Source organism: Camponotus vicinus, unplaced genomic scaffold (genome assembly GCF_025532165.1).
Source record: "Camponotus vicinus isolate PSW18456_S1 unplaced genomic scaffold, iyCamVici1.0 SCAF_6, whole genome shotgun sequence".
Classification (NCBI taxonomy): domain Eukaryota; kingdom Metazoa; phylum Arthropoda; class Insecta; order Hymenoptera; family Formicidae; genus Camponotus; species Camponotus vicinus.
The window spans coordinates 10,687,814-10,713,587 of NW_028141978.1; the positions used below are offsets into that span (position 1 = coordinate 10,687,814).

Below are 25,774 nucleotides of genomic sequence, written 5' to 3' on the forward strand. Positions count from 1 at the left end.
TTATTAATAATAAATATCGCGTAATTAATCATCACTAATCAGTCTTGTCTGGTCTATATAAAAATTTTTAGTAAATTTTATATTATACGTATACTTTGGACACTTTCGTGTAATTCTGTATAATAAATTTTATTTTGTATTAAATTTCAAATATTTTATATTAAATTTGTATTATATTTTGTAATATACATTGTATATTATATATTCTGTATTAAATTTTGTAATATATTTTGTAATATATTTTGTAATATATATATTTGTAATGTAATTATTTTTATACTACATAATTTAATATTTTGTAATGTGTTTTTTATGTAAATTGCAAATTATTATTATAATTTACGTTGTATACATTATAATTATGTAATATATATTTTATATATGTATTATATTCTCTGTTTGGAAACTCTGTATTAAAAGAAAATAAAAATAAAATAAAAATTTTCCTCCTCAATGTATCTCCCCACCTTAACGAAGACATTTGCTGGGTGAGGAGGTTTCAGTACTCTTATGAACCTGAGAGCTATGCCGGCGGTAACATACGCTGATATTCATATTCTTATATTTAAATTCATTTTAATAATGATCTTAGATCGCGTCTTAAGATTCCGTACAGTTATTAAAATAGTTGTGTAACAATTTCCAACGTATGGGCACACACATACAGGTAAGTACGTATAGGTAAGTAATTCATAAAAATTATTTATCACGTTTATATATTATTTTCAAAATAATGATTTAATTGTTTTATAAATAATCAATTAAATAATCTATAAATATTAAAATTCTTCATTAATATTTCGCGTGTATAATATATAATGCATAGAATATTTCGGCAACGAATTACCAATAATATGTTCAGCTTTGTTGATATAAACAGTAACGCGTTATTGTTTACATATTACGGTCTCGTTGTCATGTGTGTGTGTGTGTGTGTGTGTGTGTGTGTGTGTGTATGTGTGTGTGTGTGTGTGTATAGATGTAAAAATGTTTTAAGGCTTCAAAATTACAGTTATATTAAATTTTAAGATTACCTTTGATTAAATAAATCCCAGTATGGGTCCTAGGTGATTGTGCGAATAGTTCCCAGAGACCGGATATTAGTGTTCAAAGATGAGTCGTCTGAGAGGTTTTTTAGTTGCCCAACACTACCCCATCAGATCCGATCGATGCGCTATAAAGTGTATTTCTCCCTGCGCGAAAAAACAAAATTGAATTAATTAATACATTATTCAAAAACAATCGAATAAATTCAAATAATTAGCTCCGTGATGAATTGTTTAATAAATAATCAAATTTAATCAATAAATTAAAATCTAATAATTTAATATTCCGCTCGTGTATATTTTATAGTATATAAAATATTTCGACGAATTATCAATAACATAATGGTCGACTTTTACAACGTAAACAATAGCGTGCTATTGTTTGTATGTTATGGTTTTGTTATCATTTGCTCGGTGACATTCGAGCAGTAAAGTAATGATGCGAAATGCTTTGTATGTTAATTAATTGTTTAATAAATAATCGTTTAATTAATCTATAAATTGAAAAACTTCTACAATTTAATATTTTCATGTATATATTATAGTACGTAAAATATTTCGGCAACGAATTATCAATAACACGGTGTTCGACTTTTGACAATATAAACAATAGCACGCTATTATTAATATGTTACGGCTTTGTTATCATTCGCACGGTGATACTCGAGCAATAAAGTGGTACGAAACGCTTCGCATATTATCGAATTTCTTTCTAAATACGATTACGATTAATATCGAAACAATTTGATATAATTATTAATAATTAAAAATTAATTAACTTATGAAAAACGACATAAAATTGTATCGCAGCGATAAATCCTTATCGAATCGTAATCATTAATTACTGCGAATAACAATTGAAACAAAGGATACATAAAAGGGGATAAAAGAATTAATTTTGTTATAATCTTTCGATTATTAATGCTTATTATAATAATTTCTCTAACGATACTTATTAAAATTAAATATATTTCGATCAATTTTAAATTTTCTTAATCGGCAATCACTCATAGAATATTTCAACGGCGAATTATAACAATAACATAGTATAAGTCGGCCTTGGCGATATAAACAGTATCGCGATAATGTTTATGATACGATCATTCGCACAGTATCCTTGAACAATAAAGTAGTGACGTTTCATATATTATCAAATTCTTCCTTTCCATAGTCAACCTTGGCGATATAAACAGTACCGCGGTAATGTTTCTGACTTACGATCATTCGCTCAGTGGCTCTCGAGCAGTGAGGTAGTGATGTGAGACGTTCCATATATTATCAAATTCTTTCTCTAACGACAATTGCAAGTGCAACGAGAAACTTTTCGTGAGTGAGTGTAAGTGCAACGAGGAGTTCAATCGAGTGTAACGAGGATTGAAGTGCCACGAGGAAAAAGCGAAGAAAGCAAAAGAAAAAAGGAGATCTTGGAAATGGATGGATCAATAAGATATGATGTAAGTAATTAATATTTTAATTATTTATTACATTAATTATTTATTATATTGTTGCGTCCCCGCGTCCCATCCCCTTGGATGTATTCGTCACCCGTTGAATTCTTTCGGCGGGAAGTACGTCGACGGAACAAGATTGTTTCCGCGCGCGTTGTCAAGATGTTATAAACAACGACTGTCAGAGAGTCTGAGCCCAGCTGTCAAACTGTGCGGACGCGCGTCTATCTCTGATCCGTTTTACGATTATTCTGAATTTTTCTGAAGCGTGTGTCGATCGATTGTGTCACACGCGTTCGATATATATCGTTTCGCGGACGCAACAATGTATAAATTATTTATCAATAGTATATATTATTGTATAACAACGACGGTCAGCTGAGTCGAAGGATAGCTGTCAAGCTATTCTTCCGGACGCGTTTTACATTACGGGTCGTTAACGCGAGATTTCCCCTGTTATTATTTGTTGTTTGTGTATTCTGTGTTTCTAATTAAAATTCTTAATTTCCGTTAAGAGTGTCTTGTTATTTTACGCGGTACGCGAGTGCCCGATTGTGTTGAACGCGCTTCGATATCTCGAAGTCGCCGCCGCGGATGTAACAATATATTGAAAATTTATATATTTCTCGTTTGGTTTTATTTCTTTAATTGTGATTCAATAGTGATTTTAAATTGTAATATAGAAAAAATAGAAAAAAATAGAAATTTTTTTATTTATCATATTTTTAAAAGTTTATATCTAAGAAATATAAATTATTTTGTAATATGCAATTTATAACATTAAAATATATCTATTTAAAAGTAAAAATGTAAAAATTAATTGCGCGCAATAATTAGTTTTAAAATCAATTATTTTGAACATTGCTTTATATAATAGATTTTCTCTTATCTTTTATATTTTTATTTATCGTTTATATTTGCGAATTAAAATTTATATAGTATGTTACAAAATAAATTATATATTATATTATATATAAAATTATATATAATATAACCCTCCCATGGGGTACACCTTGTCGCGGTGGGAGGGCTTAGTACTTGGATGGTGCCTTGAGGTTTATCTTAAATTTTTCTATTTATGATAAATCTTAAGGAGCCTGAAGAGGAAGCCAAGTACCCTTTCGCGTCGTCGGTGCCGTCAACGTGCCGCGGACGGCAAGCGCTTCGTTACCGCGTTTTCGCGTTGTAGTATTCTCGCGTCGTCGCGTTTTCGCGAAACTTTTGGACTTTTTCATATAAAATCCCAATTTCATTTATTGTCACGAGTCTCTACTTCAGATGCCAATTAACTGGGATGTTTCACCGAGTTTGCACACGTTGCTATGCAACGTACACTCGCGCCTTGTGCATCGCGGCACTTGGTGATGCCGGCCGCGCAGAACGTATGTCCAGTACAAAATGTACATGGGCGCGCGGGTTCGAGCTTCGCGCTCGATCGGCTTAGTGATGGTCACGCTCTACTTCGTCAAGTGATTCGGCCCGAATTGTCTAGGACTCGATCGATTGTTCGGAATGGTCGTTAATGTGTCCCTTCTCTTTGCTCGTCTACAGCCACACGCCCAGCGTGTGTTAACCCTGTCGAGGAGTCGAGTGGATTCCCCTAGGCACGATTTTCGCTCGGTAAAAGGGGTTGCCTCCCCATTTTCTAAATTGCTGAATGTTAGCATTTAAAAAATGTGGGTATCCTCTTCTTTTACCGTCTACTAGCCTTGTGTACTGCGCTAGTGATATAGCATCCGTGCGGGTCACCTGAAATCGTGCTTAGCGGGTCCAGGTTCGATATGAGATAGGATAATTATGCGCGAAAAAGAGCTGGTGAACTTCATTTTCCTCTATTTCCGTCAATCGTTTCGTCTTCTTTCCGGTTTGGGCCTAGTCCTTGCTCGTTGTATCGTTGCATTCCCGACCGGTTGGCTCGAAGCTGATTCTCAAAAGTGAAATGGGATTTTCGCTCGTACCGAAACCGGGTGCCGTTAAAAGTATATACATATTAAGTATATACACGCGCGATCAAATATACAATTTTTAATCGCATCGAAATAGTGCGGACATCGTTAAGTATCGCGCGTAAAATAGCGGAAATAGCGATATAAAAATATCGCTCGTGAGTGCGGGAGTGTCGTTGAAAGTATCGCGCGTTAACAACATCAGAGAAGGAGGAGGTCTGGGAGAGACATCAGGCACCGGTAAAGCAACTCTATGGTAAATAAATTATATTACTTATATATAATTATTTATTAATTTCTACGCGAGATTTAAATTAAGTAATTAATCGCGTAATTTAACTTTTTATTTACATGACTTAAACAAGAGAAAAAAGCGAGAAATTTTTACATGAAAACTGTAATCTAAAAGTTTTTACTTTTGAATAGCTTTTAATAGTATTATTAAATCATTAAACTTATTAAAAAGAATTATAATTTATTAATAGAATTATAATTATAAACTTCTTAATAGAAATATTAAATTATTAGTTAATAGTAGAATCTTTTTCAAAATTTATAAAATTGTTTATCTGCTTATTGTTATATGCGTTGGATATAAAATTAAATACATATAATAATAATTTTTTGAAATGTTAATTTTTTGATCGTAACTACAATTGGAATCTTCTTTGTATGTTACAGATCAATGAACTATTGTAAGAGGAGGAGGAGGCCTGGGAGAGGCATCTTGCATCGGCGAAGCAACTTGATGGTGAATATTTATTATTTGTATATCGATTGTTATAAATCGCACAATAAAATATTTGTATATCGATTGTTATAAATCGCACAATAATAGTAGAATCTTTTTCAAAATTTATAAAATTGTTTATCTGCTTATTGTTATATGCGTTGGATATAAAATTAAATACATATAATAATAATTTTTTGAAATGTTAATTTTTTGACCGTAACTACAATTGGAATCTTCTTTGTATGTTACAGATCAATGAACTATTGTGAGAGGAGGAGGAGGCCTGGGAGAGGCATCTTGCATCGGCGAAGCAACTTGATGGTGAATATTTATTATTTGTATATCGATTGTTATAAATCGCACAATAATTCGTTCTTATAATTTAAAGGAATTAAAGAAAAAATTAAAGAGAAAGATTTTTATAAAAATCATATTAAAAATTTCTATTTAAAAAATAATTTCAAACTTTATAAATTCTTTCCATACGTGTTTATATCTGCTTATTATTTTACACACCGGATATGAAATTCCGCACAATAATAATTTTTTGAAATATTGATTGTATTTTGAGCTGTGTTATAAATGAATTTTATATTTGCATGTTACAGACGTAGTTTCAATAACGACAACATAGTTTCGATAAAGACAACTCCGTAACTTCAATAACAACCCTGTAACTTCGATAACGACAACTCCGTTATTGCACATCAATGGCCCGGTGAGTGACAAAAACTTTTATTTAATTTTAATGTAACGGATCCATAGAGATTGCAGATGTAGATTGTAGATAAATCTGTTGCCTTAAAATGGATGAGCTAGGATAGTTTAAATTAAATAATTTTTAATAGATTCGTTCGAAATGTAATGCATCACGAAAATATATTGCAGTATTTTAACTATAAAGAAAGAAGATCGAGAAAAGATTATTTTTGTATAAATTTTACCTAATTTATTGAAAAGAACACTAAAAATTTTATCAATTACATCTGATGCTAATTTATTTTTATAACGCGCATTTATCTTATTCACTTATCTTATTTCTAATATCTTATAGCTCATCCATTATAGAATTTGTTGTAGATATTGTTTTTAAGCTTAATATAAAGCCAAATAAATCATTAATGAAATAACTTGTAATATGATAAATGTAATATGATTAATGTTATACACATATTAATTTTATATTTTATTATAAATTGTGTATTACTATAAAAATTTATTATTTATATATATTATTATAATATCAATCAATCTTTATTGGTAATCTAGACAGAGGTTTTTATATTATCAGAATTTTATATATTATACTAGGCTGCTAACAACTAAAGTCAGGATAACCATTTACAATTGGGCAGGATACATATACAGATTAGATTAATATATACATATTATTTCATTTCGCCGGCATTTATTAAAATAAATATAAACTGCAACGAGATAAAAATAAATATAAGCAGTTATAAAATATTAAAATATAGTATTAAAATAAATATACAAGCAATAATTATATAAATTACAATTGCATCTTTCGAGAGTGACAGTGTTATGTTAAATTCTGTGATACCCGGAATAAATTCTGCCCAATTATAAACGGTTGCTCTTGTTTTATATTTTACCATATGAAATATGGCCGTGTTAGCACTCTAATACAATATATAGAAATTTGTAATTTGGCTTTATTTCAGTTTAAAAAATGAAATTGAATTTATTTTTAAAAATGCTTTAAAAATAAAATCTAAATTATTTAAATTATTTTTTTCAGGAATATTAAGAAAATTGTACATAATTATTAGTGTTTAAAAAATATCATGAATACATTCTTATGCAAATTACACGAAAAATTATCCAAAGTATACGTATAATAATTATATAATAATAATTTATTAAATTAACATATTTAATTCTATATATTTATTGAAATAATCATAAAAGAGTAACTGTTTGTATTTCCATATCAAAGAGTCATTAATAAATTCGGAAAATTTTTATATATAAATTTTAGATATATATGTAATAATTTTATATATTTTAAATTTCATAAATATTTGATTAGAAACTTTACAAATATTGCTAATTTTCGTGTCGGTATTAAATATAAAAAATGTAAAAATGTAAAAATACGATGTTAAATTAATGATTAAATACAAGCTTCACAAAATTTGACGAACGTCTTCGTTATAGAATCGCGGCTCAATTATAAATTTAATGATACACTTTTCGTTAGATCTATCTATTTATGAATTCCATATCGCGCGGAACTGAATATTCATTAAATAAATTATGATAGCGAAAATACCGTGCTCTTTCCGCGTTCTTTTCGCGTTTTTAGACGAGATTGCCGTTTTAATAAAGGATCTTATTGCCGTCCCTCTCAAATAATATTCTTAAATATTGCTAATTAAAAATAAAAAAATATCGAATAAGAGTATAAAGAGTCGATGTTAAGTTAGCGATTAAGTATTAGCATCACAAAATTTAACGATCGCCTTCAATATTATAGAATCGCGCGTTAATTATTATGAATTTAATAATTTATTTTTTCAGTTATTATATTGGTACACTTACGAATTTCGTGCCGGAAAATATTCATTAATAAATTAATAAATTACGGTTGCGAAAACACCGTGTTTTTCCTTCGTTCTTTTCGCGTTCTTAGACGAAATTGCCATTTTAATAAAGGATCTTATCGCTGTCCCTTTCGTGAATTAATATTCCTGAATATTGCGCTAATTAAATAAAAGAAATATGGAATAAGAGTGTGAAGATTCGATGTTAAGTCAACGATTAAATATTAGCTTCATAAAATTAAACGATCACCTTCGATATTATAGAATCGCGAGTTAATTATTATGAATTTAATAATTTGTTTCTTCGGTTATATTTGTGTATTTACGAATTTCGTATCGGAAAATATTTATAAATAAATTAATAAATGACGGTTGCGAAAACACCGTGTTTTTCCCTCGTTCTTTTCGCGTTCTTAGACGAGATTGTCGTTGTAATATAAGAGTCTTATCGTTGTTTTTTTCGTTAGGTAAACGTTAATGAAAGTTGCGTGACTCGTACCGCCGAGGAGTCGAAACGATTTTCATCATGGAGAATTATTTCTTATCGGTTTTTGTAAGATCCATTCGCGACGTCTAGTTCGGTGCCTCGTTGAAAATTGGGAATTTTTATTGTAAGATTGGAACTAATCCCAGGTTTTCCTGGCAATTTCCGACAGCAATGATTTCGGTAGTCATTCAACGACGAACGCCATACGCTTCTTTAAAGTCGAATTAATTTAAATAATATATATTTAGATGTGAGAGAAAATGCATCTATTTTTTTCTTCTCGTTAAAAATGTTCTGTCATTATTAGGATTGGTATTATTATTGTCTAATGCCAGAAAGATTTAATAGTAGATTAAATATGGATATAGCGTTGTGTATAAATTTTTATTTTTTAAGTAATTTCATATTGTAATAGTTTTTATTAATTGTTTGATAAAAATGATTACGAACGAATATATTTTATTATTAATTATTAATTATTTCTAGGTACTGGGGATATTAATATTAGTTTTTAGTTTCTTTTAAGAAACTATTTGCAGGTATTGGACATCCATCGCCATTTTAGAATATTTGTTTTTAGATATATACCATTTTATATATATGTATAATAAAATACATGCACAAATTAACGTATCCAAAATATTTTTATAATTTTTATTAATATTATATATTATATATACGCGAAATTATACATGAATGTTACATAAAATGTGCGAATACTTAAAAATTTTGAGACAAATCGAATGGGTACCCTTATATCAGCAAGATATTGATTAAAAGAAAAATATTATTAATTTAAACATTATAAGAATAAGAAAATTTTAGAAAATTAATCTAGAATTAATTATATATTTAAAATTATTTGATTTATTTTATTTTGCACACTATTCGAATTGAAATTTTTTAAATCTTGCTGTTATCGGGTTCGATTCGTCTCGCGCGCGCAAACGGTACCCCAAAATTATTGTGTTCGCACATTTAACACAAACTTCAATGGTGCATGGATTTTATTATTTATAAATATAATCGTTCGTAATCACATTTCTATAAAAATTGCTATATCCATTTAATTTTTAATAAAGAAATATATTTCTTAATAATGGAAGAACATGTTTTCTGACGTGAATATCAATTTCGTGAATCGAAGATAATGACGAGGGAATTGTCGTTGATTTATTACTGAAATCATTGCTATTGGAAATAGTCCGGAAGATCCGAGATTCGTTCCCTCCTACAGTGAAGTTCCCGACGTTCAATGGATCACTTAACTTTTTTTCGCAGATTGATCTTGCGAAATCTGATGAGAAACAAGATGCTAATCGTTTTCCATTTTTAAGATCGCTCCTCTTTTTATCGCATATTACCGGTATATCACCCGCGTATTTGATAACTTCGATTATTATATTATAAAAATTATATGCAATTAAATATTTGAAATATTATCGATTTATTTATTCGTCGCGTTTTCTCGTGAATTCAAGTCGCGATTTATCTTATAAAGGATTCGCAAATGAATCGGACAGTGAGTACTATATTCGTAAACATTATACACATCAAATTGTCTGTCGAAATATTTTCGCATTTATATGATATTAATTATATCGCGCGCGATAATAATGTCTATTGAGGGCGCTTCGATTATTATATTATAAAAGATATACATATCGCAATCGGATATTCCAGATATTATCGATTTAATTATTCGTCGGGAATTTTAAATCGCGATTTATTTTATAATTTAATATTTTATAATTTAATCGTTGACTTACATCGAATCTTTGTCTATCTTTCCACGTCTTTGAATATTGTCTTTAATAGTCCGCGCAAAATGCACCAATAATGCAAATACTTTCTCCTACAATCGAAGAAACGATCAATAATTTTATTAATGACTTTTTTGATCATGATTATTTACGTTTATACGTTATTTATATAAATCTAATTAAATTCTATTAAATTCTATTATTGTATGTCGATTATTAATAATAAATATCGCGTAATTAATCATCACTAATCAGTCTTGTCTGGTCTATATAAAAATTTTTAGTAAATTTTATATTATACGTATACTTTGGACACTTTCGTGTAATTCTGTATAATAAATTTTATTTTGTATTAAATTTCAAATATTTTATATTAAATTTGTATTATATTTTGTAATATACATTGTATATTATATATTCTGTATTAAATTTTGTAATATATTTTGTAATATATTTTGTAATATATATATTTGTAATGTAATTATTTTTATACTACATAATTTAATATTTTGTAATGTGTTTTTTATGTAAATTGCAAATTATTATTATAATTTACGTTGTATACATTATAATTATGTAATATATATTTTATATATGTATTATATTCTCTGTTTGGAAACTCTGTATTAAAAGAAAATAAAAATAAAATAAAAATTTTCCTCCTCAATGTATCTCCCCACCTTAACGAAGACATTTGCTGGGTGAGGAGGTTTCAGTACTCTTATGAACCTGAGAGCTATGCCGGCGGTAACATACGCTGATATTCATATTCTTATATTTAAATTCATTTTAATAATGATCTTAGATCGCGTCTTAAGATTCCGTACAGTTATTAAAATAGTTGTGTAACAATTTCCAACGTATGGGCACACACATACAGGTAAGTACGTATAGGTAAGTAATTCATAAAAATTATTTATCACGTTTATATATTATTTTCAAAATAATGATTTAATTGTTTTATAAATAATCAATTAAATAATCTATAAATATTAAAATTCTTCATTAATATTTCGCGTGTATAATATATAATGCATAGAATATTTCGGCAACGAATTACCAATAATATGTTCAGCTTTGTTGATATAAACAGTAACGCGTTATTGTTTACATATTACGGTCTCGTTGTCATGTGTGTGTGTGTGTGTGTGTGTGTGTGTGTGTGTGTATGTGTGTGTGTGTGTGTGTATAGATGTAAAAATGTTTTAAGGCTTCAAAATTACAGTTATATTAAATTTTAAGATTACCTTTGATTAAATAAATCCCAGTATGGGTCCTAGGTGATTGTGCGAATAGTTCCCAGAGACCGGATATTAGTGTTCAAAGATGAGTCGTCTGAGAGGTTTTTTAGTTGCCCAACACTACCCCATCAGATCCGATCGATGCGCTATAAAGTGTATTTCTCCCTGCGCGAAAAAACAAAATTGAATTAATTAATACATTATTCAAAAACAATCGAATAAATTCAAATAATTAGCTCCGTGATGAATTGTTTAATAAATAATCAAATTTAATCAATAAATTAAAATCTAATAATTTAATATTCCGCTCGTGTATATTTTATAGTATATAAAATATTTCGACGAATTATCAATAACATAATGGTCGACTTTTACAACGTAAACAATAGCGTGCTATTGTTTGTATGTTATGGTTTTGTTATCATTTGCTCGGTGACATTCGAGCAGTAAAGTAATGATGCGAAATGCTTTGTATGTTAATTAATTGTTTAATAAATAATCGTTTAATTAATCTATAAATTGAAAAACTTCTACAATTTAATATTTTCATGTATATATTATAGTACGTAAAATATTTCGGCAACGAATTATCAATAACACGGTGTTCGACTTTTGACAATATAAACAATAGCACGCTATTATTAATATGTTACGGCTTTGTTATCATTCGCACGGTGATACTCGAGCAATAAAGTGGTACGAAACGCTTCGCATATTATCGAATTTCTTTCTAAATACGATTACGATTAATATCGAAACAATTTGATATAATTATTAATAATTAAAAATTAATTAACTTATGAAAAACGACATAAAATTGTATCGCAGCGATAAATCCTTATCGAATCGTAATCATTAATTACTGCGAATAACAATTGAAACAAAGGATACATAAAAGGGGATAAAAGAATTAATTTTGTTATAATCTTTCGATTATTAATGCTTATTATAATAATTTCTCTAACGATACTTATTAAAATTAAATATATTTCGATCAATTTTAAATTTTCTTAATCGGCAATCACTCATAGAATATTTCAACGGCGAATTATAACAATAACATAGTATAAGTCGGCCTTGGCGATATAAACAGTATCGCGATAATGTTTATGATACGATCATTCGCACAGTATCCTTGAACAATAAAGTAGTGACGTTTCATATATTATCAAATTCTTCCTTTCCATAGTCAACCTTGGCGATATAAACAGTACCGCGGTAATGTTTCTGACTTACGATCATTCGCTCAGTGGCTCTCGAGCAGTGAGGTAGTGATGTGAGACGTTCCATATATTATCAAATTCTTTCTCTAACGACAATTGCAAGTGCAACGAGAAACTTTTCGTGAGTGAGTGTAAGTGCAACGAGGAGTTCAATCGAGTGTAACGAGGATTGAAGTGCCACGAGGAAAAAGCGAAGAAAGCAAAAGAAAAAAGGAGATCTTGGAAATGGATGGATCAATAAGATATGATGTAAGTAATTAATATTTTAATTATTTATTACATTAATTATTTATTATATTGTTGCGTCCCCGCGTCCCATCCCCTTGGATGTATTCGTCACCCGTTGAATTCTTTCGGCGGGAAGTACGTCGACGGAACAAGATTGTTTCCGCGCGCGTTGTCAAGATGTTATAAACAACGACTGTCAGAGAGTCTGAGCCCAGCTGTCAAACTGTGCGGACGCGCGTCTATCTCTGATCCGTTTTACGATTATTCTGAATTTTTCTGAAGCGTGTGTCGATCGATTGTGTCACACGCGTTCGATATATATCGTTTCGCGGACGCAACAATGTATAAATTATTTATCAATAGTATATATTATTGTATAACAACGACGGTCAGCTGAGTCGAAGGATAGCTGTCAAGCTATTCTTCCGGACGCGTTTTACATTACGGGTCGTTAACGCGAGATTTCCCCTGTTATTATTTGTTGTTTGTGTATTCTGTGTTTCTAATTAAAATTCTTAATTTCCGTTAAGAGTGTCTTGTTATTTTACGCGGTACGCGAGTGCCCGATTGTGTTGAACGCGCTTCGATATCTCGAAGTCGCCGCCGCGGATGTAACAATATATTGAAAATTTATATATTTCTCGTTTGGTTTTATTTCTTTAATTGTGATTCAATAGTGATTTTAAATTGTAATATAGAAAAAATAGAAAAAAATAGAAATTTTTTTATTTATCATATTTTTAAAAGTTTATATCTAAGAAATATAAATTATTTTGTAATATGCAATTTATAACATTAAAATATATCTATTTAAAAGTAAAAATGTAAAAATTAATTGCGCGCAATAATTAGTTTTAAAATCAATTATTTTGAACATTGCTTTATATAATAGATTTTCTCTTATCTTTTATATTTTTATTTATCGTTTATATTTGCGAATTAAAATTTATATAGTATGTTACAAAATAAATTATATATTATATTATATATAAAATTATATATAATATAACCCTCCCATGGGGTACACCTTGTCGCGGTGGGAGGGCTTAGTACTTGGATGGTGCCTTGAGGTTTATCTTAAATTTTTCTATTTATGATAAATCTTAAGGAGCCTGAAGAGGAAGCCAAGTACCCTTTCGCGTCGTCGGTGCCGTCAACGTGCCGCGGACGGCAAGCGCTTCGTTACCGCGTTTTCGCGTTGTAGTATTCTCGCGTCGTCGCGTTTTCGCGAAACTTTTGGACTTTTTCATATAAAATCCCAATTTCATTTATTGTCACGAGTCTCTACTTCAGATGCCAATTAACTGGGATGTTTCACCGAGTTTGCACACGTTGCTATGCAACGTACACTCGCGCCTTGTGCATCGCGGCACTTGGTGATGCCGGCCGCGCAGAACGTATGTCCAGTACAAAATGTACATGGGCGCGCGGGTTCGAGCTTCGCGCTCGATCGGCTTAGTGATGGTCACGCTCTACTTCGTCAAGTGATTCGGCCCGAATTGTCTAGGACTCGATCGATTGTTCGGAATGGTCGTTAATGTGTCCCTTCTCTTTGCTCGTCTACAGCCACACGCCCAGCGTGTGTTAACCCTGTCGAGGAGTCGAGTGGATTCCCCTAGGCACGATTTTCGCTCGGTAAAAGGGGTTGCCTCCCCATTTTCTAAATTGCTGAATGTTAGCATTTAAAAAATGTGGGTATCCTCTTCTTTTACCGTCTACTAGCCTTGTGTACTGCGCTAGTGATATAGCATCCGTGCGGGTCACCTGAAATCGTGCTTAGCGGGTCCAGGTTCGATATGAGATAGGATAATTATGCGCGAAAAAGAGCTGGTGAACTTCATTTTCCTCTATTTCCGTCAATCGTTTCGTCTTCTTTCCGGTTTGGGCCTAGTCCTTGCTCGTTGTATCGTTGCATTCCCGACCGGTTGGCTCGAAGCTGATTCTCAAAAGTGAAATGGGATTTTCGCTCGTACCGAAACCGGGTGCCGTTAAAAGTATATACATATTAAGTATATACACGCGCGATCAAATATACAATTTTTAATCGCATCGAAATAGTGCGGACATCGTTAAGTATCGCGCGTAAAATAGCGGAAATAGCGATATAAAAATATCGCTCGTGAGTGCGGGAGTGTCGTTGAAAGTATCGCGCGTTAACAACATCAGAGAAGGAGGAGGTCTGGGAGAGACATCAGGCACCGGTAAAGCAACTCTATGGTAAATAAATTATATTACTTATATATAATTATTTATTAATTTCTACGCGAGATTTAAATTAAGTAATTAATCGCGTAATTTAACTTTTTATTTACATGACTTAAACAAGAGAAAAAAGCGAGAAATTTTTACATGAAAACTGTAATCTAAAAGTTTTTACTTTTGAATAGCTTTTAATAGTATTATTAAATCATTAAACTTATTAAAAAGAATTATAATTTATTAATAGAATTATAATTATAAACTTCTTAATAGAAATATTAAATTATTAGTTAATAGTAGAATCTTTTTCAAAATTTATAAAATTGTTTATCTGCTTATTGTTATATGCGTTGGATATAAAATTAAATACATATAATAATAATTTTTTGAAATGTTAATTTTTTGATCGTAACTACAATTGGAATCTTCTTTGTATGTTACAGATCAATGAACTATTGTAAGAGGAGGAGGAGGCCTGGGAGAGGCATCTTGCATCGGCGAAGCAACTTGATGGTGAATATTTATTATTTGTATATCGATTGTTATAAATCGCACAATAAAATATTTGTATATCGATTGTTATAAATCGCACAATAATAGTAGAATCTTTTTCAAAATTTATAAAATTGTTTATCTGCTTATTGTTATATGCGTTGGATATAAAATTAAATACATATAATAATAATTTTTTGAAATGTTAATTTTTTGACCGTAACTACAATTGGAATCTTCTTTGTATGTTACAGATCAATGAACTATTGTGAGAGGAGGAGGAGGCCTGGGAGAGGCATCTTGCATCGGCGAAGCAACTTGATGGTGAATATTTATTATTTGTATATCGATTGTTATAAATCGCACAATAATTCGTTCTTATAATTTAAAGGAATTAAAGAAAAAATTAAAGAGAAAGATTTTTATAAAAATCATATTAAAAATTTCTATTTAAAAAATAATTTCAAACTTTATAAATTCTTTCCATACGTGTTTATATCTGCTTATTATTTTACACACCGGATATGAAATTCCGCACAATAATAATTTTTTGAAATATTGATTGTATTTTGAGCTGTGTTATAAATGAATTTTATATTTGCATGTTACAGACGTAGTTTCAATAACGACAACATAGTTTCGATAAAGACAACTCCGTAACTTCAATAACAACCCTGTAACTTCGATAACGACAACTCCGTTATTGCACATCAATGGCCCGGTGAGTGACAAAAACTTTTATTTAATTTTAATGTAACGGATCCATAGAGATTGCAGATGTAGATTGTAGATAAATCTGTTGCCTTAAAATGGATGAGCTAGGATAGTTTAAATTAAATAATTTTTAATAGATTCGTTCGAAATGTAATGCATCACGAAAATATATTGCAGTATTTTAACTATAAAGAAAGAAGATCGAGAAAAGATTATTTTTGTATAAATTTTACCTAATTTATTGAAAAGAACACTAAAAATTTTATCAATTACATCTGATGCTAATTTATTTTTATAACGCGCATTTATCTTATTCACTTATCTTATTTCTAATATCTTATAGCTCATCCATTATAGAATTTGTTGTAGATATTGTTTTTAAGCTTAATATAAAGCCAAATAAATCATTAATGAAATAACTTGTAATATGATAAATGTAATATGATTAATGTTATACACATATTAATTTTATATTTTATTATAAATTGTGTATTACTATAAAAATTTATTATTTATATATATTATTATAATATCAATCAATCTTTATTGGTAATCTAGACAGAGGTTTTTATATTATCAGAATTTTATATATTATACTAGGCTGCTAACAACTAAAGTCAGGATAACCATTTACAATTGGGCAGGATACATATACAGATTAGATTAATATATACATATTATTTCATTTCGCCGGCATTTATTAAAATAAATATAAACTGCAACGAGATAAAAATAAATATAAGCAGTTATAAAATATTAAAATATAGTATTAAAATAAATATACAAGCAATAATTATATAAATTACAATTGCATCTTTCGAGAGTGACAGTGTTATGTTAAATTCTGTGATACCCGGAATAAATTCTGCCCAATTATAAACGGTTGCTCTTGTTTTATATTTTACCATATGAAATATGGCCGTGTTAGCACTCTAATACAATATATAGAAATTTGTAATTTGGCTTTATTTCAGTTTAAAAAATGAAATTGAATTTATTTTTAAAAATGCTTTAAAAATAAAATCTAAATTATTTAAATTATTTTTTTCAGGAATATTAAGAAAATTGTACATAATTATTAGTGTTTAAAAAATATCATGAATACATTCTTATGCAAATTACACGAAAAATTATCCAAAGTATACGTATAATAATTATATAATAATAATTTATTAAATTAACATATTTAATTCTATATATTTATTGAAATAATCATAAAAGAGTAACTGTTTGTATTTCCATATCAAAGAGTCATTAATAAATTCGGAAAATTTTTATATATAAATTTTAGATATATATGTAATAATTTTATATATTTTAAATTTCATAAATATTTGATTAGAAACTTTACAAATATTGCTAATTTTCGTGTCGGTATTAAATATAAAAAATGTAAAAATGTAAAAATACGATGTTAAATTAATGATTAAATACAAGCTTCACAAAATTTGACGAACGTCTTCGTTATAGAATCGCGGCTCAATTATAAATTTAATGATACACTTTTCGTTAGATCTATCTATTTATGAATTCCATATCGCGCGGAACTGAATATTCATTAAATAAATTATGATAGCGAAAATACCGTGCTCTTTCCGCGTTCTTTTCGCGTTTTTAGACGAGATTGCCGTTTTAATAAAGGATCTTATTGCCGTCCCTCTCAAATAATATTCTTAAATATTGCTAATTAAAAATAAAAAAATATCGAATAAGAGTATAAAGAGTCGATGTTAAGTTAGCGATTAAGTATTAGCATCACAAAATTTAACGATCGCCTTCAATATTATAGAATCGCGCGTTAATTATTATGAATTTAATAATTTATTTTTTCAGTTATTATATTGGTACACTTACGAATTTCGTGCCGGAAAATATTCATTAATAAATTAATAAATTACGGTTGCGAAAACACCGTGTTTTTCCTTCGTTCTTTTCGCGTTCTTAGACGAAATTGCCATTTTAATAAAGGATCTTATCGCTGTCCCTTTCGTGAATTAATATTCCTGAATATTGCGCTAATTAAATAAAAGAAATATGGAATAAGAGTGTGAAGATTCGATGTTAAGTCAACGATTAAATATTAGCTTCATAAAATTAAACGATCACCTTCGATATTATAGAATCGCGAGTTAATTATTATGAATTTAATAATTTGTTTCTTCGGTTATATTTGTGTATTTACGAATTTCGTATCGGAAAATATTTATAAATAAATTAATAAATGACGGTTGCGAAAACACCGTGTTTTTCCCTCGTTCTTTTCGCGTTCTTAGACGAGATTGTCGTTGTAATATAAGAGTCTTATCGTTGTTTTTTTCGTTAGGTAAACGTTAATGAAAGTTGCGTGACTCGTACCGCCGAGGAGTCGAAACGATTTTCATCATGGAGAATTATTTCTTATCGGTTTTTGTAAGATCCATTCGCGACGTCTAGTTCGGTGCCTCGTTGAAAATTGGGAATTTTTATTGTAAGATTGGAACTAATCCCAGGTTTTCCTGGCAATTTCCGACAGCAATGATTTCGGTAGTCATTCAACGACGAACGCCATACGCTTCTTTAAAGTCGAATTAATTTAAATAATATATATTTAGATGTGAGAGAAAATGCATCTATTTTTTTCTTCTCGTTAAAAATGTTCTGTCATTATTAGGATTGGTATTATTATTGTCTAATGCCAGAAAGATTTAATAGTAGATTAAATATGGATATAGCGTTGTGTATAAATTTTTATTTTTTAAGTAATTTCATATTGTAATAGTTTTTATTAATTGTTTGATAAAAATGATTACGAACGAATATATTTTATTATTAATTATTAATTATTTCTAGGTACTGGGGATATTAATATTAGTTTTTAGTTTCTTTTAAGAAACTATTTGCAGATATTGGACATCCATCGCCATTTTATAATATTAGTTTTTAGATATATACCATTTTATATATATGTATAATAAAATACATGCACAAATTAACGTATCCAAAATATTTTTATAATTTTTATTAATATTATATATTATATGTACGCGAAATTATACATGAATGTTACATAAAATGTGCGAATACTTAAAAATTTTGAGACGAATCGAATGGGTACCCTTATATCAGCAAGATATTGATTAAAAGAAAAAAATTATTAATTTAAACATTATAAGAATAAGAATTTAGAAAATTAATCTAGAATTAATTATATATTTAAAATTATTTGATTTATTTTATTTTGCACACTATTCGAATTGAAATTTTTTAAATCTTGCTGTTATCGGGTTCGATTCGTCTCGCGCGCGCAAACGGTACCCCAAAATTATTGTGTTCGCACATTTAACACAAACTTCAATGGTGCATGGATTTTATTATTTATAAATATAATCGTTCGTAATCACATTTCTATAAAAAAAATCGTTATATCCATTTAATTTTCAATAAAGAAATATATTTCTTAATAATGAAAGAACATGTTTTCTGACGTGCATATCAATTTCGTGAATAGAAGATAATGACGAGAGAATTGTCGTTGATTTATTACTGAAATCATTGCTATTGGGAATAGTCCGGAAGATCCGGGATTCGTTCCCTCCTACAGTGAAGTTCCCGACGTTCAATGGATCACTTAACTTTTCTTCGCAGATTGATCTTGCGAAATCTGATGAGAAACAAGATGTTAATCGTTCTCCATTTTTAAGATCGCTCCTCTTTTATTGGAATATATTACCGGTATGTCATCCGCGTATCAAATGACGTCGAATTATATTATAAGAATTATGCGCAATCGTATATTTTGAATATTATAGATTTATTTATTCGTGTCTATTGAGGGCGCTTCGATTATCATATTATAAAAATTAATACATGTCGCAATCGGATATTCCGAATATTATCGATTTATTTTATTCGTCGCGTTTTCTCGTAAATTCAAATCGCGATTTATCTTATAAAGATTCGCAAATGACTCGGATAGTGAGAACTATATTGGCAAACATTATAGACATCAAATTGTCTGTCGAAATATCTTCGCATTTATGATAATAATTATATCGCGCGCGATAATAATGTCTATCGAGAAGCGCTTCGGTTATTATATTATAAAAATTAATATAGATATCGCGCAATCGGATATTCCGAATATTACCGATTTATTTATTTGTCGCGTTTTCTCGGGAATTTTAAATCGTGATTTATCTTATAATTTAATCGTTGACTTATACATTGAACCTTTGTTTATCCTTCCACGTCTTTGAATATTGTTTTTAATAGTCCGCGCAAAAGGCGCTAGTAGTGCGAATATTTTTTGCTACTATTTAAAAGACGATCGATAATTTTCTTAATGAATGTTTTAATCGCGATTATTTACAAATTGTGTGATAATTTGAGTGATAATAATATATCGCGCACGCGTCTTGATGATTTCGATTATCATATTATAAAAATTTTCCATTTTATCTTATTTAACTAATCATACGCGAGATAGGATATGTATCTTATTTGACGGCGTTCATATAAAATTGCGTGTTAATCGCAAATAAATCGGATAGTGAATTTTATATTCGCAAATATTACAGACCTCGAATGTCTGTCGATATATATCTTCGCACTTATATGTGACAGCATAATTATATTGCGCGCGTATCTATTGAGGACTTCGCGATTATTATATTATAAAAATTATACGTATCGAATATTCCGTGTATTATCAATTTATTTATTCGTCGCGTTTTCTCACGAATTTTAAATCACGATTTATCTAACTTAATCGCTGACTTACATCGAAACTTTGTCTATCTTTCCACGTGTTTGAATATTGTCTTTTATAGTCTGCGCTAGTAGTGCAAATATTTTTTTTCTACTATTTAAATAGACGATAATTTTATTAATGATTAATCGCGACTATTTAAATCATTATATAAATCTTATTAAACTCTACTAATACATCGACAATTAGAGATATAGTTAGATAGTTAAATTATTAGAGAGGGACTTTGATAAAATCATTCGTTCCGTTATTCTCTATTAAGCGTGACGAACAACGCGATTTTTTAATTATATGTTAATTATATTCAAAATTGTAAAGTCTTAAGATTCATTTTATTTCATTTAACTAATCATGCGCGAGATGCAACATGTATTTTCAATATGTATTTTTTCAATCGCGACATTTATATAAAATAGCGTATTAATCGCAAATAAATCGCAAATAAATTCGCGAATATTACAGACCTTAAATGTCTGTCGAAATATCTTCGCACTTGTGTGTGATAGTAATTATATCGCGCGTGTCTATAGCGGCACCGATTATATTATAAAAATTATACATATCGCAATCGAATATTCCGAATATTGTCGATTTATTTATTTGTCGCGTCTTCTCGCGAATTGTAAATCGTGATTTATCTTCTAAAAATTCGCAAATAAATCAGACAATAAATTCTATATTAGCAAATATTATAGATCTCGAAATATCTTCGTATTTGTTTGATAATAATTTCGTCGCGCGCTGTCTATCGACGGTTTCAATTTTCATATTATACAAAAATTATGCGTATCGTAATCGAATATTCCTAATATTATCGATTTATTTATTCGTTATTTTTTCTCGCAAATTTTAAATCGTCATTTATCTTGTATTTAAATCACTGATTTATAATCGACGCTTGCTCTATCTTTTCGCGTTTTGAATATTGATAACCTACATAAAATGCGCCAGTAATGCAAATACTTTTCTCTACAATCAAAAAAACGATCAATAATTTTATTAATGACTCTTTTGATCACGATTATTTACGTTTAAACGTTATTTATATAAAACTAATTTCTATTCTTAAATTTTATTATTGTATGTCAATTATTAATAATAAATATCGCGTAATTCATCATTGCTAATCAGTCTTGTTTGGACTATGTAGAAATTTTTAATAAATTTTATATTATTCATATATTTTGGATACTTTCGTGTAATTCTTTGTAATAAATTAAAATTATTTTTAAAAAATTAAATTGAATTTAGTTTTTAAAAAGTTTTAAAAATGAAATTTAAATTATCAAAATTATTTTCAAGAAGATTCAACAAATTGTATAATTATAAATGTTCAAGATATATTTTAAAAATTAAAAATATATCATATATATGTGTAAATTAATATATAGCTATAATATTAAGTCCAAATATTGATGCTATCAAATTATTTATGTTATTAAACATTTGAATAAATCGAGTACATATATTTGATATTGATAACATCATAAATTGTATTTTGTAAATTGTAACTAGTTATAATTGTATATTAATTATAATCCAATATTGATATTTTTAATTATTGACATAGTTTTGTATAAAATACAATTATAACTATAATGATATTACATAAAATTGTATTTACGATTTTAAATTACGTGAATACATTCTTATGTAAATTACACGAAAAATAATTGAAAGTATACGTATAACGATTATATAATATTAATGTAAAAATTCGATACTAAATTAATGATCGAATATAAGCTTTACAAAATTTGACGAACGCCTTCGTTATAGAATCGCGATTCAATTATTATAAATTTAATGATATGCTTTTCGTTAGATTTATCTATTTATGAATTTCATGTCACGCGGAACTGAATACTCGTATTCGTAAAATAAATTAATAAATTATGATTGCGAAATTCCGTGCTCTTTCCGCGTTCTTTTCGCGTAATTATACAAGATTATCGTTTTAACAAAAGAATTTTATCCCTGTCCCTCTCGTCAGATAATATTCCTAAATATTGCTATTTAAATATAAAGAAATATCGAATAAGAGAGTGAAGATTCGATGTGATAAGTCAACGATTAAATATTAGCTTCACAAAATTTATCGCGATAACCTTCGCTATTAAAGAATCGCGAATTAATTATTATGAATTTAATAATTTGTTTCTTCAGTTATATTTATATTTACGAATTTCGTATCGGAAAATATTCATAAATAAATTAATAAATTACGGTTGCGAAAACACGGTGTTTTTCCCGCGTTCTTTTCGCATTCTTAGACGAGATTGTCGTTGTTCCTTTCGTTAAATAAACGTTAATGAAAGTTGCGTGGCTCGTACCGCCGAGGAGTCGAAACGATTTTCATCATGGAGAATTTTTTCTCATCGGTTCTTGTGAGATCCATTCGCGACGTCTAGTTCGGTGCCCTGTTGAAAATTGGGAATTTTTATTGTAAGATCCCACAATGGCTCTTATGTGGCACGTGCATTTAATGCGTTGAACGCATTGCGTCGTCGGTGCCGTCAACGTGTCGCGGACGGCGGCGTCTCGTTACCGCGTTTTCGCGTTTAGCTTTCTCGCGTCATCGCGTTTTCGCGAAACTTTTGGACTTTTTCATATAAAATCCCAATTTCATTTATTGTCACGAGTCTCTACTTCCGATGCCAATTAACTGGGATGTTTCACCGAGTTTGCACACGTTGCTATGCAACGTACACTCGCGCCTTGTGCATCGCGGCACTTGGTGATGCCGGCCGCGCAGAACGTATGTCCAGTACAAAATGTACATGGGCGCGCGGGTTCGAGCTTCGCGCTCGATCGGCTTAGTGATGGTCACGCTCTACTTCGTCAAGTGATTCGGCCCGAATTGTCTAGGACTCGATCGATTGTTCGGAATGGTCGTTAATGGGTCCCTTCTCTTTGCTCGTCTACAGCCACACGCCCAGCGTGTGTTAACCCTGTCGAGGAGTCGAGTGGATTCCCCTAGGCACGATTTTCGCTCGGTAAAAGGGGTTGCCTCCCCATTTTCTAAATTGCTGAATGTTAGCATTTAAAAAATGTGGGTATCCTCTTCTTTTACCGTCTACTAGCCTTGTGTACTGCGCTAGTGATATAGCATCCGTGCGGGTCACCTGAAATCGTGCTTAGCGGGTCCAGGTTCGATACGAGATAGGATAATTATGCGCGAAAAAGAGCTGGTGAACTTCATTTTCCTCTATTTCCGTCAATCGTTTCGTCTTCTTTCCAGTTTGGGCCTAGTCCTTGCTCGTTGTATCGTTGCATTCCCGACCGGTTGGCTCGAAGCTGATTTTAGTAAGTGAAATGGGATTTTCGCTCGTACCGAAATCGGGAATGCTGTCCAAAGTATATACATATTAAGTATATACATCGCGCGATCAAATATAAAAATTATATGTATCGTGAACAAATATTCCGCATATTATCGACTTATTTATTCGTCGCGTTTTCTCGTGATTTCAAATCATGATTTATCTTATAAAGATTCGCAAATGACTCGGACAGTGAGTACTATATTCGTAAACATTACAGACATCAAATTGTCTGTCGAAATATCTTCGCATTTATGTGATAATAATTATATCGCGCGCGATAATAATGTCTATTGAGGGCGCTTTGATTATTATATTATAAAAGATATACATATCGCAATCGGATATTCCGAATACTATCGATTTATTTAGTCGTCGCGTTTTCTCGAGAATTTTAAATCGCGATTTATCTTATAACTTAATATTATCTTAATTTAATCGTTGACTTGTACGTCGAAGCTTTGTCTATCTTTCCACGTGTTTGAATATTGTCTTTTATAGTCTGCGCTAATAGTGCAAATATTTTTCTTTACCATTTAAAAAGACGATAATTTTATTAATGATTAATCGCGATTGTTTAAATCATTATTTAAATCTTATTAAACTCTACTAATACATCGACAGTTAGAGATATAGTTAGATAGTTAAATTATTAGAGAGGGACTTTGATAAAATCATTCGTTCCGTTATTCCCTATTAAACGTGGCGAACAACGCGATTTTTTAATTATATGTTAATTACATTTAAAATATGTAAAGTCTTAAGATTCATTTTATTTCATTTAACTAATTATGCGCGAGATGCAATATTTATTTTCAACATGTATTTTTTCAATCGCGACATTTATATAAAATAGACATTTATATTAATCGCAAATAAATTCGCAAATATTACAGACCTTAAATGTCTGTTGAAATGTCTTCGCACTTGTGTGTGATAGTAATTATATCGCGCGTGTTTATTAGGGCTCCGATTATATTATAAAAATTATACATACCGCAATCAAATATTCCGAATATTGTCGATTTATTTATTTGTCGCGTCTTCTCGGAAATTGTAAATCGCGATATATCTTCTAAATATTCGCAAATATATCAGACAATAAATTCTATATCCGCAAATATTATAGATCTCAAATGTCTCGAAATATTTTCGCATTTGTTTGATAATAATTATGTCGCGCGCTGTCTGTTGGCGGTTTCGATTATCAATTATATAAAAATTATTCATTATTATTACAAAAATTATGCATATCGTAATCGAATATTCCTAATATTATCGATTTATTTATTCGTTATCGTATTTATTTGTTTTCTCACGAATTTTAAATCGTTATTGATCTTGTATTTTAATGTATTTTGACTTACATCGAAGCTTGATCTATCTTTTCGCGTTTTGAATAAAATTCTATTATGTCGATTAATAATAATAAATATCGCGTAATTCATCATCGCTAATCAGTCTTGTTTGTAGAACTTTTTAATAAATTTTATAGTATACGTATATTTTAAATACTTTCGTGTAATTCTTTGTAATAAATTAAAATTGTTTTTAAAAAATTAAATGTAATTTATTTTTAAAAATATTTTAAAAATGAAATTTAAATTATCAGTTATT

The 25,774-nt window shown here is 29.5% G+C and overlaps 3 long non-coding RNA genes across 3 annotated transcripts; 2 read left to right on the forward strand and 1 right to left on the reverse strand.

Annotated features, from left to right (window-relative positions):
- Nucleotides 1-1,007: 1,007 nt before the first annotated feature.
- LOC145973409 (uncharacterized) lies at nt 1,008-25,314 on the reverse strand. Its single transcript, XR_014439432.1, has 3 exons — nt 25,155-25,314; nt 11,238-11,396; nt 1,008-1,193 (listed from the first exon to the last, which is right to left on the reverse strand). It is a non-coding gene; the product is annotated as an uncharacterized LOC145973409 (long non-coding RNA).
- Nucleotides 4,157-5,494, forward strand: LOC145973410 (uncharacterized). Its single transcript, XR_014439433.1, has 3 exons — nt 4,157-4,696; nt 5,122-5,191; nt 5,425-5,494. It is a non-coding gene; the product is annotated as an uncharacterized LOC145973410 (long non-coding RNA).
- LOC145973411 (uncharacterized) lies at nt 14,360-15,697 on the forward strand. Its single transcript, XR_014439434.1, has 3 exons — nt 14,360-14,899; nt 15,325-15,394; nt 15,628-15,697. It is a non-coding gene; the product is annotated as an uncharacterized LOC145973411 (long non-coding RNA).
- Nucleotides 25,315-25,774: the final 460 nt, after the last annotated feature.